General features: G+C 40.9%; 1 protein-coding gene across 15 annotated transcripts in view; it reads right to left on the minus strand.

The window, feature by feature from the left end:
- Window positions 1-13,925, minus strand: part of EPB41L2 (erythrocyte membrane protein band 4.1 like 2) — a 120,332-nt gene extending 106,407 nt beyond the window's left edge. For 12 of the 15 annotated variants that reach the window (XM_075035713.1, XM_075035709.1, XM_075035706.1 and 9 more), the window contains exons 1-3: window positions 13,827-13,901; window positions 12,810-12,879; window positions 9,781-9,862 (exon numbers count right to left, since the gene is read on the minus strand). The gene's annotated coding sequence lies outside the window, so the exon portion shown is untranslated. Of the gene's footprint in view, window positions 1-9,780; window positions 9,863-12,809; window positions 12,942-13,826 lie in introns of all 15 variants that reach the window. The other 3 variants (XM_075035699.1, XM_075035698.1, XM_075035700.1) reach the window with 3 other exon arrangements.
- Between the last annotated feature and the right edge of the window lie 786 nt (window positions 13,926-14,711).

Here is a 14,711-nt window from a genome sequence, read left to right on the forward strand (position 1 = left end):
TTTTTAACTGAGAAGTCACACAGTTTAAAAATATGATATTATTGTAGGAAGTGACAGTCTATCATAATCAGAAGAGATTGGTTCTGCTAATTAACACTCCTGTGTTTCTTACACATTCTTTAGTCAACAGCAACAACAGTGAGTGAAGATGTTTTAGAAATATTTTAGCTTTATAGACTGAGTTAAACATTTAAGTCAAAATTCCCTACATAAGAGGAAACAAAACCATCCACAGGAAACAAAGCAGCATCTTACTGATCATACATTGCTATGCGGACTCAAAAATCTCGTGAGCACAAAACCACAATAATGCAGAGTCATTGCACTACATCAGACTGCAAGTCTCTTTACTTCTCACTTTTTCTACTTCATGCTATTTAAGAACTAGCTGCTAGTCAGACCTCTGAATATCACCATTTGCACTATGATGTTAGACAAACAGCCACAAGTCCTACTAGCTCTAAGAAGAAAAAGACTAGCATGAGGTAGAATAATTACAGCTTATCCCAACAGGGTACAAAAGGCTGCAGAACAAAAAACATAGGTGACTTGTGAACAAAATCCCAACAACAACAAAAAAAACAGAAAAAAAAATAATCACGCAACTTGAGATTCCTCCTTTTCTCTCACTTCTCACCCCAAGTTATGCCCTCTTCAGCACAGCAATCAGGAATGGAAAGCTAGTGGAAGTCAAAGCCCAGGAGTTTGCACATACGCACTCCACGTGCACTAATGACTTTTCTCTTTCTATCACATCTCCCTGTGCAGCAGCCAGCCAAGAATTTAAAGAAGAGTTTGATCTTTCTGCTCAAAACTTCTAAACTAAAATTTGCAAGTGTGTTTTGAAGAATAACAGCAAAACAACAAAGCATACAAATGATTCAAAAAAGTAACGACAACCAAATCAGTGGTTCAAGCTGGAAAACTGAATATAGTACACATGCTCTCATGGCTGAAAAGCACTGAACTGCTGGCAAAACTATTGCAGAATATTTTATACCTGTGCAGAATTACCAGCCCTTCAGGGTATCAGCATCAAAGACAGTTTTGTCACGTGAAAGACTGCATACTCTTGAAAAGTAAGCGTAGCCTATGGCAGTGCTTCTCAAGCATAGAGACAGGTCAGTAAATTGAACAGTTTTTCACACAAAGGAAGATACACCGCAAAAGATAACAAAGCATCTTCCTTAGTCTAGCAGGGTCAAAGGAGCAACAACTGTTTTCAGAACGAAAGGTTGGAAGTGCTGCATGGGAGCATATTCAGCTTAGTTTGATTTTGCAGTAGAAGAGCCTTTATATTGTAATCATGTTGATGTAAGGTCTATATTAGATTACCTCATTTGCAGCAATGGTTATGTTGCCTATTTTTAAACAAACAATTCTGAAGTGGCTGCTTCAATTTCAGCTAAAGCCCAGAATGTGATCACCTTCATATTAAAGCAACAAGAAGCCTTCCATATTAAAGTAGTGTAGCATTTAAAAATCACAGCTGTGTATCAGGTAATATTTTACTGCTCACAGCAGAGACAAAAAGTTTTGCATACCTTTGCAGCATATCACCATCAGACCCCTCCCAACTCATTACAAATGTTTCTTTAGGAATAATTAGCAGAGCAAAGGCTGTCTTCAATTCTTCAGTAGTACAGGACTTCATAAACAACAGTAATGTTTACTTTAGAGTTAATTCAAGGGGGAAACAAAAAAAAAAAAAAAGAAAAAAAGACAAGAGAACAGAAGAAAATGAAGTAGGGAGGAGAAGGTTACAAAGGGCTTGAAGCTGAAAGGATGAAGGGGACAGAAAATACTGGGAACCATGCCTTTAAGAGGATAAACCAAAATAGAGGGAAAAGAAATCATACTCAAAATAGTACATCTACTACTGCAAATGGAAGCCCAACAGCAGTTGCTTAATGCAACCTCCATACAGACTACAGATACTCAGACTCTTACTTTAAAGGCATCTCTGTAACTACATTCTTGTTTTAAAGGTCTCATGACAGGAGCAATAGTTCAAAAGTACTGTCCTTGAATGATCCATGGACACATAGTTGCCCACTGATATCGCTACTTTAATAAGCTCAAATTTAGTATTGAAGAAAAAAATTACAATCCAGTTAGTGGCCAAATTTGCTGTTCAAATGCTTGCACATACAAGATACATATGATCAAAGGTACAAAAGTCACACTCTCCTCTCTAAGCTCACTAAACCAGACAAAGAAATAATGAATCATAGTCAGAAATGTCTCAAGTGCGTCCAGCTCCAATTCACTCCTACACAGCGGTACATTTTCCCTCCATGCCATCATAGTTCACATACCATTACAGACTAAAAATGCTCTACAAAAATATGTTTAAAGAAAACAAATTTCTGTAATTTTACTTTATGCTACTGAAAAGTTGAAATAATTATAATATTAAGTTTGCAAAAATCTGAAGGCAAAACATGGTTTGTCTTCCATTAAAAAAGATAAATGCTAATACCCTAAAAATAGCAAACAAACTACCAGAAAAATGGTACAGGTGGAATTCCCATTACAGCAGAAACTTACTGTTCTAATAACAATACTTAAAACTCATGAAGTTTGTTCTGACATATGTCAAAGTTGCTATTTTATGATTTTGTTTCTCTTTCATTTTATAAAAGAAGCATACACTGCACAGCCTTCCAATTTTGTTTCTGTATAGAAATCAAACATTGTTCTGTCATGTGAGAAAGTTACTCAAGCCTCTACCATACTAAGAAACTTCAAGAAGAGAATTTCCACACAATTATTCAAGTATCAGTTACATTCTTGAACTATCAAAGAATTATACTACACCTGAACACATCTGGGAAAAAAAGACTTAATTGCACAAAATGTGACATTTTTGCATTTGTGTAACAAAACTACACCAATCCGAGAGTCATATTTGCCATGAACCACCATTGCAATGCTAAGTATTTAGGAGCCCTCTTCCTCAAATCAGGATGCGGTATTTTCAAGAATTAGTGTCATCTGACAGCAGACCAATGCCATCACAACACAACGCTGTCCCATGGATTCCCCCCACACACACAGCAGCAACAGACTTAAAGGTAAGCGACTGGCTCCAACATGTCGATGCGAGGCAGAACCTGAAGCTAGCCAGCAGAAGCTGCTCTTCTCCAAGAGAAATTAAAAACTCCATACCCATGAAAACAAACAAACAAAAAAACCCAAACAACACTTTGTTTCCCCCAAAAAGCGGGATTGTCTTTGTTCCATTTGATACTAAAAAAATGAGGGTGAGGGAAGAACAAGCAAAATTTGACAAGCTGCAGAAACCATGGGCAACACATAAGTACTACCCAACACAAGTGTAATTCAAAAGGGTTGATAAAGCAGGATATCCTTCTAAAAGAAGCTCTATATGCCTGTTGCACTACTAAGTTTCAACTCAACTAATTACATATTAAAAGTCATCTATCTTTACTAAAATTAAATAAACAAGTTTTTCCACTAGAAAGTTACCTTAAAAGGAGAGAAAACTGCAAAATTTAATTAAAAATAGATTCAAATTTAAGAGAGAACAGCATCCAGTAACAAACAGAAGGTAGACCAAAAGAAAATACCACTCAGGCAAAATACAATGGATTCCTAAAAAAAAAAAAGACATATGTCTTTACTAAGGTTAGAAGCAACCAAAAAATCCCATAAAGACATCAATGTATTTTATAATACTGTCTTGCACCAGCTCCTGATGCTTAAAACTTAAAGCATTTTCCCTATTACAAGAACAAGGATAACTTCTTCATATACTATGTAGTACAAATTCTAATATGCAAAATCCAAGTACTTCCGTCCTGCTCTGATTTTTATCACTGCTGAATATACAGCAATTTCAGCTCTACAGCGGTAGTTGGATCAAAAGCACAGTGCAATATTGGAGGAGTATGGTCATAGCAAAGAATTCACCTCCAACATGAACATGTGAAGTAAACAACAACAAAAAAACCCAAACCCCCAAACTTTATAAAATTTCCTGTATCTTCTATAAGAACTTTATCAACACCATTTTCACATCAACAAGCCTACCTTTAAGTTCTTAAATGAAAGTATTAGTTAACCATCTCTCCTAATGGTGGCCCATGAAATAGACAATACGGAAGATTTACAATAGCTTAATCTACTTGTTTTTGTTAGGTCCCTGTTCACTCTGAATTGCGGGAAAGTTGTTTGCCCCACACCTAAATGACAATTTTTTCCTCTACAATTTTTCTGAGTTTTCACCAAAAACTTCCTGACAACTCAAAATTTAAAAGCATTTGTCACGAACAATGTCTCCTAGAAACCTACAGCCAGGAACAGCACTAAGCATCACTTAACTCTACTGTCCTAGCCTATCCATAGCCCTGGAGGAAGCTAGTTTTGGTTTTGTCTGTTGGGTTGTTTGGGGTTTTTTCAAGCAACAAGTAATGTTACATTGAATAGGATCTCTGAGAACCCGAGCTTTTATTTTCCTTTAATTTGAGTTGCTACCTACATGATCAGTTGACCAAGACACACCTATGGACACACTGCCTGAGTTATCTGAAACAAAGCTTCGGGAAGGAAGGAAAAAAGAAAACGCCACCAAAACCACCAAAAAGAATCAGCCAGAGGAAAACTGCATTCTTCCAAAATAAATGCCTATGCTTTCACCTTCTTGACATAACCAAAGGTCTGAAAACATTCACAGAATATAAAATCATTTGTTGTGTCTTGTACAGTTAATTTAACTGCTTATATAATGCTCCTTATAGCCAGCATCATATACTGTTGTTAACCTTAGGAACAATACATCATAAAAGCCCACTTAGTTTTCAAATTCTAACACTTGAAGAAAAGTTTCTTCAATGTAACTACTTAGAGTCTTAAAATATTTAACCAAAAAAGTTAAAGAAAAACTAACTTGTTTTTAAGCTCACCCTCATAAGCTTTTGAACAGAAAGGATCCATGGATTTTTAGTGAGTATACTTTGCAAAGCAAGCAAAGATCATTCAGCAGTACAAGAAAGCAGCAGGTTGATTTTAACTTCAATAAGCTTGACATCTAAACTGCAACATACTAGCTTTTTTGGTTTGGTTTTTAAAAGGAGAAAAAAACAAACAAACAAACAAACAAAACACTTCACCAGGCAAATTAATCTTCCCACATCATTTAACAGTTTATGAATACAAGATGTTTCAAGCCAGAAAATCAGGGCTCATGACAGTGACTAAACAGTTCAGCCAATAAAAACTGCTTTCATCTGGTCCCACTCCAAAGTTTTAATGCTGCTATGTATGGCGTACATCTTGCCCTTTATCCAAGGCATATGATATACCCTAAAACAGCACCAACAGCTGGGGAATTTTATGGTAAACCAATCATCTTCACAGTATGTACTGCCTTGGAATGCAAGTTAAGAGACTAAAAAAAAATTATTAAAAATCAGAGAAAACTGAACAAAAGATCTGAAAAATGCAAAGAAGCTGCATTTTTATAAAAGCAAAAAATGGCTGAAGTGAATCTGCTCCCAACATATCGGGAGCATGTTTTGTGTTTTTCATATTGTCTTTTAAAAGTCCATTTGCAGGCAGTAAATAAAACACTTAATTCTTAGCCCAGTACTTCAAAAGTCTCATGATTCCTCAAGACAGAGTTAAATTATTTAGACTTTTGAACAAGTCAGCACAGTAAAATATACTTCAGCTAATGTATGGGTAATTTTATAAAGCTTCATTATGCTTTCTGAGATACAAGAAACATACATAATACGTAATGGAGACAAGAAGTAATGCAGCTTCTAGCATCAACCTTTCATATCAGAGCTAAAATTGCACAAACTTTTCGACCAGCAAGAACTGTCTCACATTTAATACCTAGTTTCTGGTTAAGACTGCAAATATTCCATCGAGATTATTGAGCTTGTAATGGTCTAAGGAGGAAAGTAAAATGTAGGGTTATGTATGTTTTACTAAATTTGCTAAAACAAGTGTGCATGGGTATGTATGGGGGGGGCAGCAGTAAAGGAAGTTTCTGTCTTCAGCCCCCTCAGGTCTTCAAAAAGCAGAAATATCCAGTTAAATTTGTTATATATGTTTTCCTAAAACTTGATTATTTGAATATATCACACTGGCACTCTCCCCAAGTTAGAACATTGTCGTTCACTACTGTGTTCTTTGGTTTTGGATGAGGTTTTTAAACTCACAGCTCTCTGGCAATACAAGTCATTTTACAGAGCATTTCTATGGAGAAGGCACCTTTTCTCTAAGCATTTTCTCACCTACAAACACAGGACTGAAGTATTGCCAAATTCACTTATATAGTTTCATTTCTGCTACAGTAAAAGAACAATGCTGGTAATAGTGTAAACTTTTTCTTCCCCCAATACCTCAAGTATTTGGTCTCTACTGTGTCATTATTCTCTTCTGCAGTTATCCCATGGAACTTAAATAGCATCCTTACTTTCTGAAATGACACTGGGACTAAATTCAACTGTGGCAAAAAAAAAAAAAAAAAAAAAAAAAGTACTGTTTTAATATGCTATGTGTTTTACCTTTTCTACTGAATGGAATTAAGAGATAAAAACTGAGAATATGGATTTCAGTCTTCAGAAATGTGTCTTACCCTTCTGAAATGAAAATATTTCAGTGTATTTGGAAAAAGTTACAATGGTCTCATGTTGTAAGCAAATATTGTACTCAAGGGCCAGCAAGATAGGAAAAATAAATAAATCTGTAAGTGCACAGATGTCATTAAACATTAACTGCTTTCTACAAGACACATCCTCAAGCACACAAAGAGTAGATAAAGCACACTGTGAAAGTGAGCCCCAAAATCCAACAGCTTAAGTTAATTAACATGAGATAATTAGAGGTCCAAAACAGGTTTAATACTAAAATCACTTGCAATTGGGGCTTGTAAAGAAGGAGTAGTAGCACTGATATGTAGCAATCCCAGGCTTGATCTGAGCAGCTGCCTCCGGCCATTGTAGCTAACCTCTTGCCAAAGATTACTGCAATACAAAAGTGTTGCCTACAGAGGGGACAAAGCAGCCTTAAGACCAAACATGGACTTCAGTATCAAAGTTACACTATGACATTCTTTGGGTTTTGGTTGTGGGTTCTCCTCCACCCTTTTCCTCCAGACATTAGATTTGCTTCAGATTCATGGTCCAATAATGCAATATCCTACCAGAAGTATCCAAAAAGCTATACAAGAAAAAAGGATCCAGTCCTCTAAGAAAAGATTAATGATACACAGGCTTACTCTTTTGCCACATTTCTTTGATTGATGATGGAACAACAGCAGTTACAGCATTATTTAAGTACAGCATTTAAGTACAACTTCAAAATGAGGAAGCCAAACAAGGCATAAAACAGCTTCTTTCAATCAAGGAAGCAGCAAATTGTAGACACTATTTGTAAATGAACTAAGTACAAAACACCATATTTGGAAATTGAACAAGAACTTGCAGATTCAAAATTGAAATATTCAAACTGAAAGAAGTTTGCAGGGCATACTCAGTATATCCTGAAACATTTTATTAATGAGTCCTTGCTTTTGTGAGTAACTGGAAGCAATAAAAATGTTTCCACAAATGTGAAACCCAAGTGTGTATTTTTATCATCAGATTTTAATTTTGGTTTGATTTTCAGAAGTAGGATACATGCTGAGTCTCTCAGAATTTAAAGGTCTGCCTATTACCAATTCAAAAACTCGCAATAAGAATATACATTTTAAATCCCATATACAGGATAACTGAGTATTTCAAATTAGAAAAAGCTGTTCTAATTTTCCATTGTGGTAAGAGATCACATCATGCAGTTTAAATACATACTGAAGAACGTTATTAAAAATACAAAAACTATGTTCTTAAAATGTTGTAGTCAAATTCTTATCCAGGCCACTAAAAAGAATACCACAGTTATAGTCTATACTTCTCAAGCCACAGTAATGGGATAGCAGTAATTTACAGTAAAATCTGGTGTTACATTTAGCTGTACAACACTACTAATTACAGAGCAATTTCAACAATAAATATTCGGTTAAACTCTGCTTTGTCATCAGTGCAAGCAATTTAAGATGAAACTGATCTTTCAGAGAGTCCACACTTCTTTTTTAGAGTCTATTTTTATTTTCTGGTAACTGAACATCTTTCCCTACAGAACATTTCTCCAGAACTAGTGCTTTGCAAACAGAAAACCACACAGACAATGTTAGAAGCAAAAGGGAAGATTCAAACCTAGAGCACCAGGACACTATATAGTTCCCTTTAAACTGTCCTTAGCTAACCCTATTTTAATACTCAATGCCAAAGTCTTCTAACAATGACCTTACAGAGCACACAGGCTGTATCACTTAGTAGCAGCAAGGCAAGTTAAAAGAGAAAATCCAGGGAGGAGAAACCAAGACACAGACAAATATGAGCACCGTGGTAGATATAATATCAAGTAAAACACTCAGTTAACCTTCTAGACACCAACAAAGAAGTCTCCAGTTTTAAAGAGAGGATCCTCTTGCAATGCTCCTTCACAACAAGGTCTCTGAAGAGCCAAGCTACTATTAATAAAAGCACTACATAGATGAATGGCAATGGTACCTTATCACCACCAGGAAAAACCCAAACAAACAAAAAAAACCCAAACAAAACACTACTACCTGCTTCAGAGCCAGCCAATCAGTATTTATAAAAGAGGCCAACTTAACAGAAGTCCAGCCTTCAGAGCATCTCATACTTGAGTCCAGTCATGAAACATCATGCCACCATCAAAGAAAGTTGTGATGTGCAGAGCAAAGGGTAGACATCTGAAATTCTCATTTATGAGATGTCATAAATATTACCTATAATTGAGTCCTCTACTTTCATAAGAATGAGAAAAGATGCAGCCCTAGCTTTTCTCGAGAACTAGGAAAAAACCCAGGGTACAGGAGTGTAGAAGGCAAGAAGGTAAAGAGAATTACTTGAGAAGGGAAACGCGACTTGTGTTTTGTTTTGTTGGGGTTTGAAGTTTACATATCAAGTCCATAGATTTCTTCTGATTGTTTCTACTTTCAAGGTAGTATGTCAGATGTAAGGAACTACATGAATATAAAATGGAGAAACCAAGCCACGAGATGTAAACTGAAATTCGAGAATGCTGTTCAGCATTATTGTCAGCAATGCCTATACATTTTGCTGGGCAGGTAGCAGCACTTACAGAGTTGCTATAACACAGTGTTTGCACAGTGCCACTAAAACATCAGACACTACTGCAATGGAAACAAACATTCCCTCCCCCCCCCCCCCAAGTCTGTTAAAATAAACAAGCATGTATTCTTGCTGAGCTGTCCCACCTGCATTATATGCAGGTCTATAATCTCATACCATACACAGAACATACTTTTCTCATTTCACTAGCCAAACAGAATGGCTATTTTTGGATGAGCCAGTAGTAATTAATCAATATTTTGTTGATATGGCCTTCACTTAAGACTGTAAATCTTTACAAAGTACTCAAAGACAAGGTGAAGTCTGCGGAGGAAATAAGTCACTAGCAAAATTACCACAGAAGAGTTTACATCGCAAACTTTTTAATTAAGAATTTAAGACTTGCTAAAAGTAAAGATTTTTACTGTTTCATTAATACATTCTTCCCTGTATAATATCACAAAACTGACAACTTAAACCATGTAAATTTCTCACATCAACAGCAAAAGTATTTGAGAAGTTGAAACAGAACACAGAACTTCACCTATTTAGTTAATTCCAACAATGAATTTTCTGATATTAAAAAAAAAAAACCACAAGTTACCTCTAACTCCAATACAAGCCTTGAAGATTAGTAGAATGCAATCAACTATGACAACTGGATAACAGCACAATATCTTCTTTACCTATAAGAGAAAGTTAAATTTGGAGTCAAATTACACCAAAAATTATCCCACCAACCAAGTTAATTAGAAAACCAGGTAAGTGAAATTGAACTGTTCTTAAATGAGAAATGTATTTTTAAAATGTGAACACCCTTCCAAACAGGAAAAGAAAAATACACAATCATTTAACCTGCACTTTGATTTTATCTTAAAAAAAAACAAACCAGGAAGTGTGGCAGTTTATTATAAATCTAACACTCAAAGTCAAGAGGAGTCTTTTCTTTCAATTTAGAAGGCCAGAAACAGCCCCTTACAATGCAGTTTGACTTTTTGTATAACCCAGGTTATAACAATTACACACTCCCACATCCCCTTTCCTTGCTCCCATTCCCCTTCTTGTGTCCAACCATTGTATAAGTATACAATGAAGGGTTTTCCAACACTGCTTTTCTTGGGTTCATTTTGTCTGCAATGAGAAATAAAGCCCACCTCCCTCTTCTTGCTCCCCCCCCAACTTAAGATCAGTTTCAGAATGAAACCGCCATTTGAATTAGTACATCTTTCTCAGGAAAGCATTCAATCTTGCTTTAAAAATATCTAATGGCAAATACACTATACACTACAACCTCTGGTAAAAATCATTTTTACCCTACTGAAATTTACACATTGTAAGCTAAAATGTAGAAAACTTTGGCTCTTTCAATAATTAGAGTAATGCTGTATACTACAGACATAATTATTAAAAATGTAAGCCATTTAGATTCTTTTCCTGCCACTGAATCTTTTCTTATCCACTATTATCTGCTCTCGTCCACATTACAGGTACATCTATCACCATTTTATGTTGTTCCCTCCCTTTTTAATCCTTAAATAGATCAATCTTTTGTACTGAAACATGCTTCCCAGTTCTTGTAACTTTTTAAATTCTTTCAGGTTATTACTATCAACTTTCTAAAGTTTAATGCCAAAAGCAAATGCAGAAGTCAAAACGGAATCCTATAAGCACCAACTAAAGAGAGATTTTATTACCTTGTCATATGTGTTGTTTATATACCTAGTCTCATTTTTTGAACAATAACTTAGAGAACTTATGTTCAAATTATTATTAATCACAACCCACAATACTTCCTTTAAATGTCTATACTTCCCAGAACACTTTTCCATTCTCCACTTACGACCCACATTCTTCACCCTGAAACATATGACTCAGGAGCTGGCCACATGAAAAATGCATATTTTTGCCTATATGCACACTCGCTAAATGATTCAGATCATACTGAATACAATAAGTAATACAATTATTCTTCAGGTTACCCTCTCTAAATGAGAGCTATTTAGTGTTGTTACTGAAACCCCATTAACAGACATCAACAAGTCAGACTGGCTTCAGAGAGCTGACTTTGTTTGCTCCTACTTTTTAAGTTATATCAAAAGGCAGTAATAAAATCAGAAACCTAGTATGAATTGACTGCAATCGTTGGAGGCTTATCAAATCAGAAGAGGAACAAAAGGTATATTTCCAAAGGAATGAATCCTGGAAGTCCATTCCACATGGCCCTGGCTGTTAATAAGTTTGAACTCTCCCTCTACTCCAATTTCAATATGTGTGCACACAGAATATGCATATTTCTGAAAGTCTTGTCTAGACCATTCTAAATGACATTGCTACAATGGAAGATCATCTGCCACAGGTACAAATTGTTGATATAAACGTGGAGAACCATAACCTATGGAAACGCGGAAGGGAAGGTCATAGACAAAGCCCAAAGGGAAACAAACTCAGCAGACCACTGCAATTTAAGCAAGAGAAAGCAGCTCAACTTCCTACCATGGAGGTTAACAACAGATAGAAAACACCATGGCAAGCAGAAATGGAAACTTGTTGGAAGGGAGGAGAGTAGCAGCTGAAGCAGAACGCTTTGGCTGAATACCCTTTCAGGGCCACTGCTGCGTAACCCAGGATGCCACGAAACTGGTTCTGAACTGGGTCTGTTCTGTAACAGATTGGTTCTGCAGCTTAGGGATCAAATTTATCTGCTGTTTGAAACTTAAAAACATCACGCCAAAGGATGTGGCTTTAATTTTTAGATAGTTCCTGTATAAAAAGTAGTTTGCCATTTCAAACTCTCCAGGTCTGGAAATATGCAAGTTTATGAGAATTTGCTGAAGACTAAGTTTTGCAGAACTATGTGCTTGTTGCATTTCACTAACACTCCAGAAGCACCCATGCTAGCAGACAGGAAAATGAGGCAGTAAAGCTAAGCAAAGCACTATATGTCAATGAAAAAGCTATAAATTACATGTTTTTAATTAAAAATGGATCTTAGACAGCTTCACAATAAGAAAAAACATCCTAATTGAACTGTTTGCTAGTCATTACCGGTATCAAAGCACCTTAACCTAAGTTTACTCCCTAGTTGGCTATTACTTGTTCCTTGGCAGTGATTTATTTCAGAAGCTCTTTCTGGAAATCATAATCATTCAGATGACAAACCCTCAAACCAACTCCCTTCATGTCAATCAGCAATCATTCATAGAGTAACCTCCTTTAAGTCCATTCTAGCCATACACATGCATGCACAATACTATTAACATCAAAAGGGATTAACTTCAACTCAGTGGGCTCTTCACCTGTGGAAAAATGCTGCACTAAAAACGTTACCAGAGTGTTAATAGCTCTTTTGAGAGTATTCAGACTTCACGGTACTGTAATCAAAGCCTTGCAAAAGAACAATAATAGGAAAAGAACTCTGGACTTAAATTTATAAATAATATCTCAATGTTTTTTTAAAAACCTCCGTGCATAATAGTTACACAGAGGCTGGGTCATCACATCTTGAAAGGCAGACTACTTTGTTTTAAAATAGCAGATAAAGAACATACAATAGGATTCTACACTGATGTTCATTCTAACCCTGAAGAGAAAGGAAGTTAGGCATGTACAGCCCTCCTCAATTTCATTCCCTACCTAATTATTGACAAACAGCTTCAGCGCCCGGTCCTGTTTAGCTCATTTTGCTGCAGCTGCTCACTTACTGCTGAAAGAAAGAAACAGCCCAAGATGCAAACAGATTAAGTTATCGGAATGGGGAGTGGTGCTCTAGGAGGAAAAAAAAAAAAAAAAAATTAAAAATCTCCTCTCCTCGCGCAGTATTCGTACGGCGGGCGCGGGAGAGTAACCGACAGGGATGAGGACAGACTTTCGGGGAAAACCGGCCCTCTCTTTTCTTGCCTCACACCAGGAAGCGGGAGACCCAAAAAGCGCAGCAGACCCCCGCGGCAGCACCCCCAGCCCCGGCCGGGCCGCCCAGACGTGCCGCCCGCCGCCGGGGCGGGCTGGCGGACGGCCGGAGGCCGCGGGCAGTGCCGGCGGCGGCAGCCCCCCGACGGAGATTTGAAACCGAGCGGTGAGGAGCGGCTCCGCACGCTGCGGCCAGCGCCCAGACCGCCGGGGAAAGGAGGGAGGGAGGGAGGGAGGAAGGGAGCGAGGGAGAAGCCGGCCCCGCTCAGAGACTCCTGCCCGCCCGAGGAGCGGGGAAGAGGCCCCGCCGCGCGGAGGGGCTGCGGCAAGCAGGGGGATCTCCCCCGCCGCGGCCGTCCCACCGGACACGCTTCCTCGGGGCCGCTGCCGCCCCCTGCCGTCCCCGCTCCTCCCACGGCCGGCCCCGGCTCTGACAGCCCCCTGACCGACCGGCCGGCCTCCCGCCCGCCCAGCAGCCGCTCGACGCCGGGAGGGAGGGAAGGGGCAGCTCTGCCCGGAGGACGAGCGCCCGGCCCGGCCCGGCCCCGCCCGCGGCGGACGGAGCGGAGCGGAGCGGGGGAAAACGCCGGCGGAGCCGGGGCAAACCGGCCTCTAGGCGCAGGGCGGCCGCCCGCCCCCCTCCCCGCAGCGCTGCGGCTGCCCTCCTCCCCGCCGCCCCCCATCGCCGGCGGGAGGCCGCGCTCCCCCCGGGACTCGCTCTCCCCCTCCCGCTCCCGCCGGTACCTGCCGCCCAAACGGCCGCCGCTCGCGCTCACATACGAAATTGAAGTTCCCCAACCGCTGCCGTCAGCCCAGCCCGGGAGAAACCCCCGCCGGCCCCGCCCCACGGCCAATCCGCGCTCCGCCCGCCCCCGCGCCCCGCCCCCGCGCCCCGCCCCCGCCCCTCCTCAGCCGAGCCCCCGGCCGCCTGCCCGCCCCCTGCCCGCCCCGCCCCGCCGCCATTGGCTGCGGCGGCCGTCAATCGCCAGAGCGGGAGCTTCGCCCCCGCCCCCCCTTCCTGGGCCACCTCCAGCGGCCGCTGCCCCTCAGGACTGCCGAGGGTCTGGCGCGGCCCGGCCGGCAGCTGTAGCCAAGTGTCGGGGTGGGCTTCGGGACCGCTGCTGCAGCGTGGACACTCGCATCGGAGGGACGGCAGCCTCGGAGCGCGGCTGGCGGGCCAGGGCCCTGGGCGAGCGGCGCGGCGCGGCGCGGCGCCCCGCAGGCGCCGCCTCGCCCCTCGCCGGGCGCGGCGCCGGCCGCGCGGGTGTGAGGTGCCGCTGTCCCGCAGCGCCTGCCGCAGCGGTGTTTCCGCGCAGGCTCGCGGTCCGCCGCTGTCAGGCGGAGTGAGCTCTTACCAGGCTGCGGAGGAGGGCGGCGGCACCGCGGGCTGTGCGGGCGGGGAGCGCGGCGGCAGCCGGAGGGAGGCGGTTGCCCCTCTAGGCTCAGCGCTCCTCAGAGCCCCGCGTAGGTGCTGCCTCCGGGCGGGCCCCCCGCGCGGGAAAGGGATTCACGCACAGCGGAGGGAGCTCAGGGGGGGTCCCCGGGCTGGAGCACCCCTCCCGTGCGGGGCGGCTGAGGGACGAGGCCGGCTCAGCCCGGGGAAGAGATGGCGATGGGGGGCTGACAGCG

This window comes from Buteo buteo, chromosome 9 (assembly GCF_964188355.1).
Source record: "Buteo buteo chromosome 9, bButBut1.hap1.1, whole genome shotgun sequence".
NCBI lineage: Eukaryota > Metazoa > Chordata > Aves > Accipitriformes > Accipitridae > Buteo > Buteo buteo.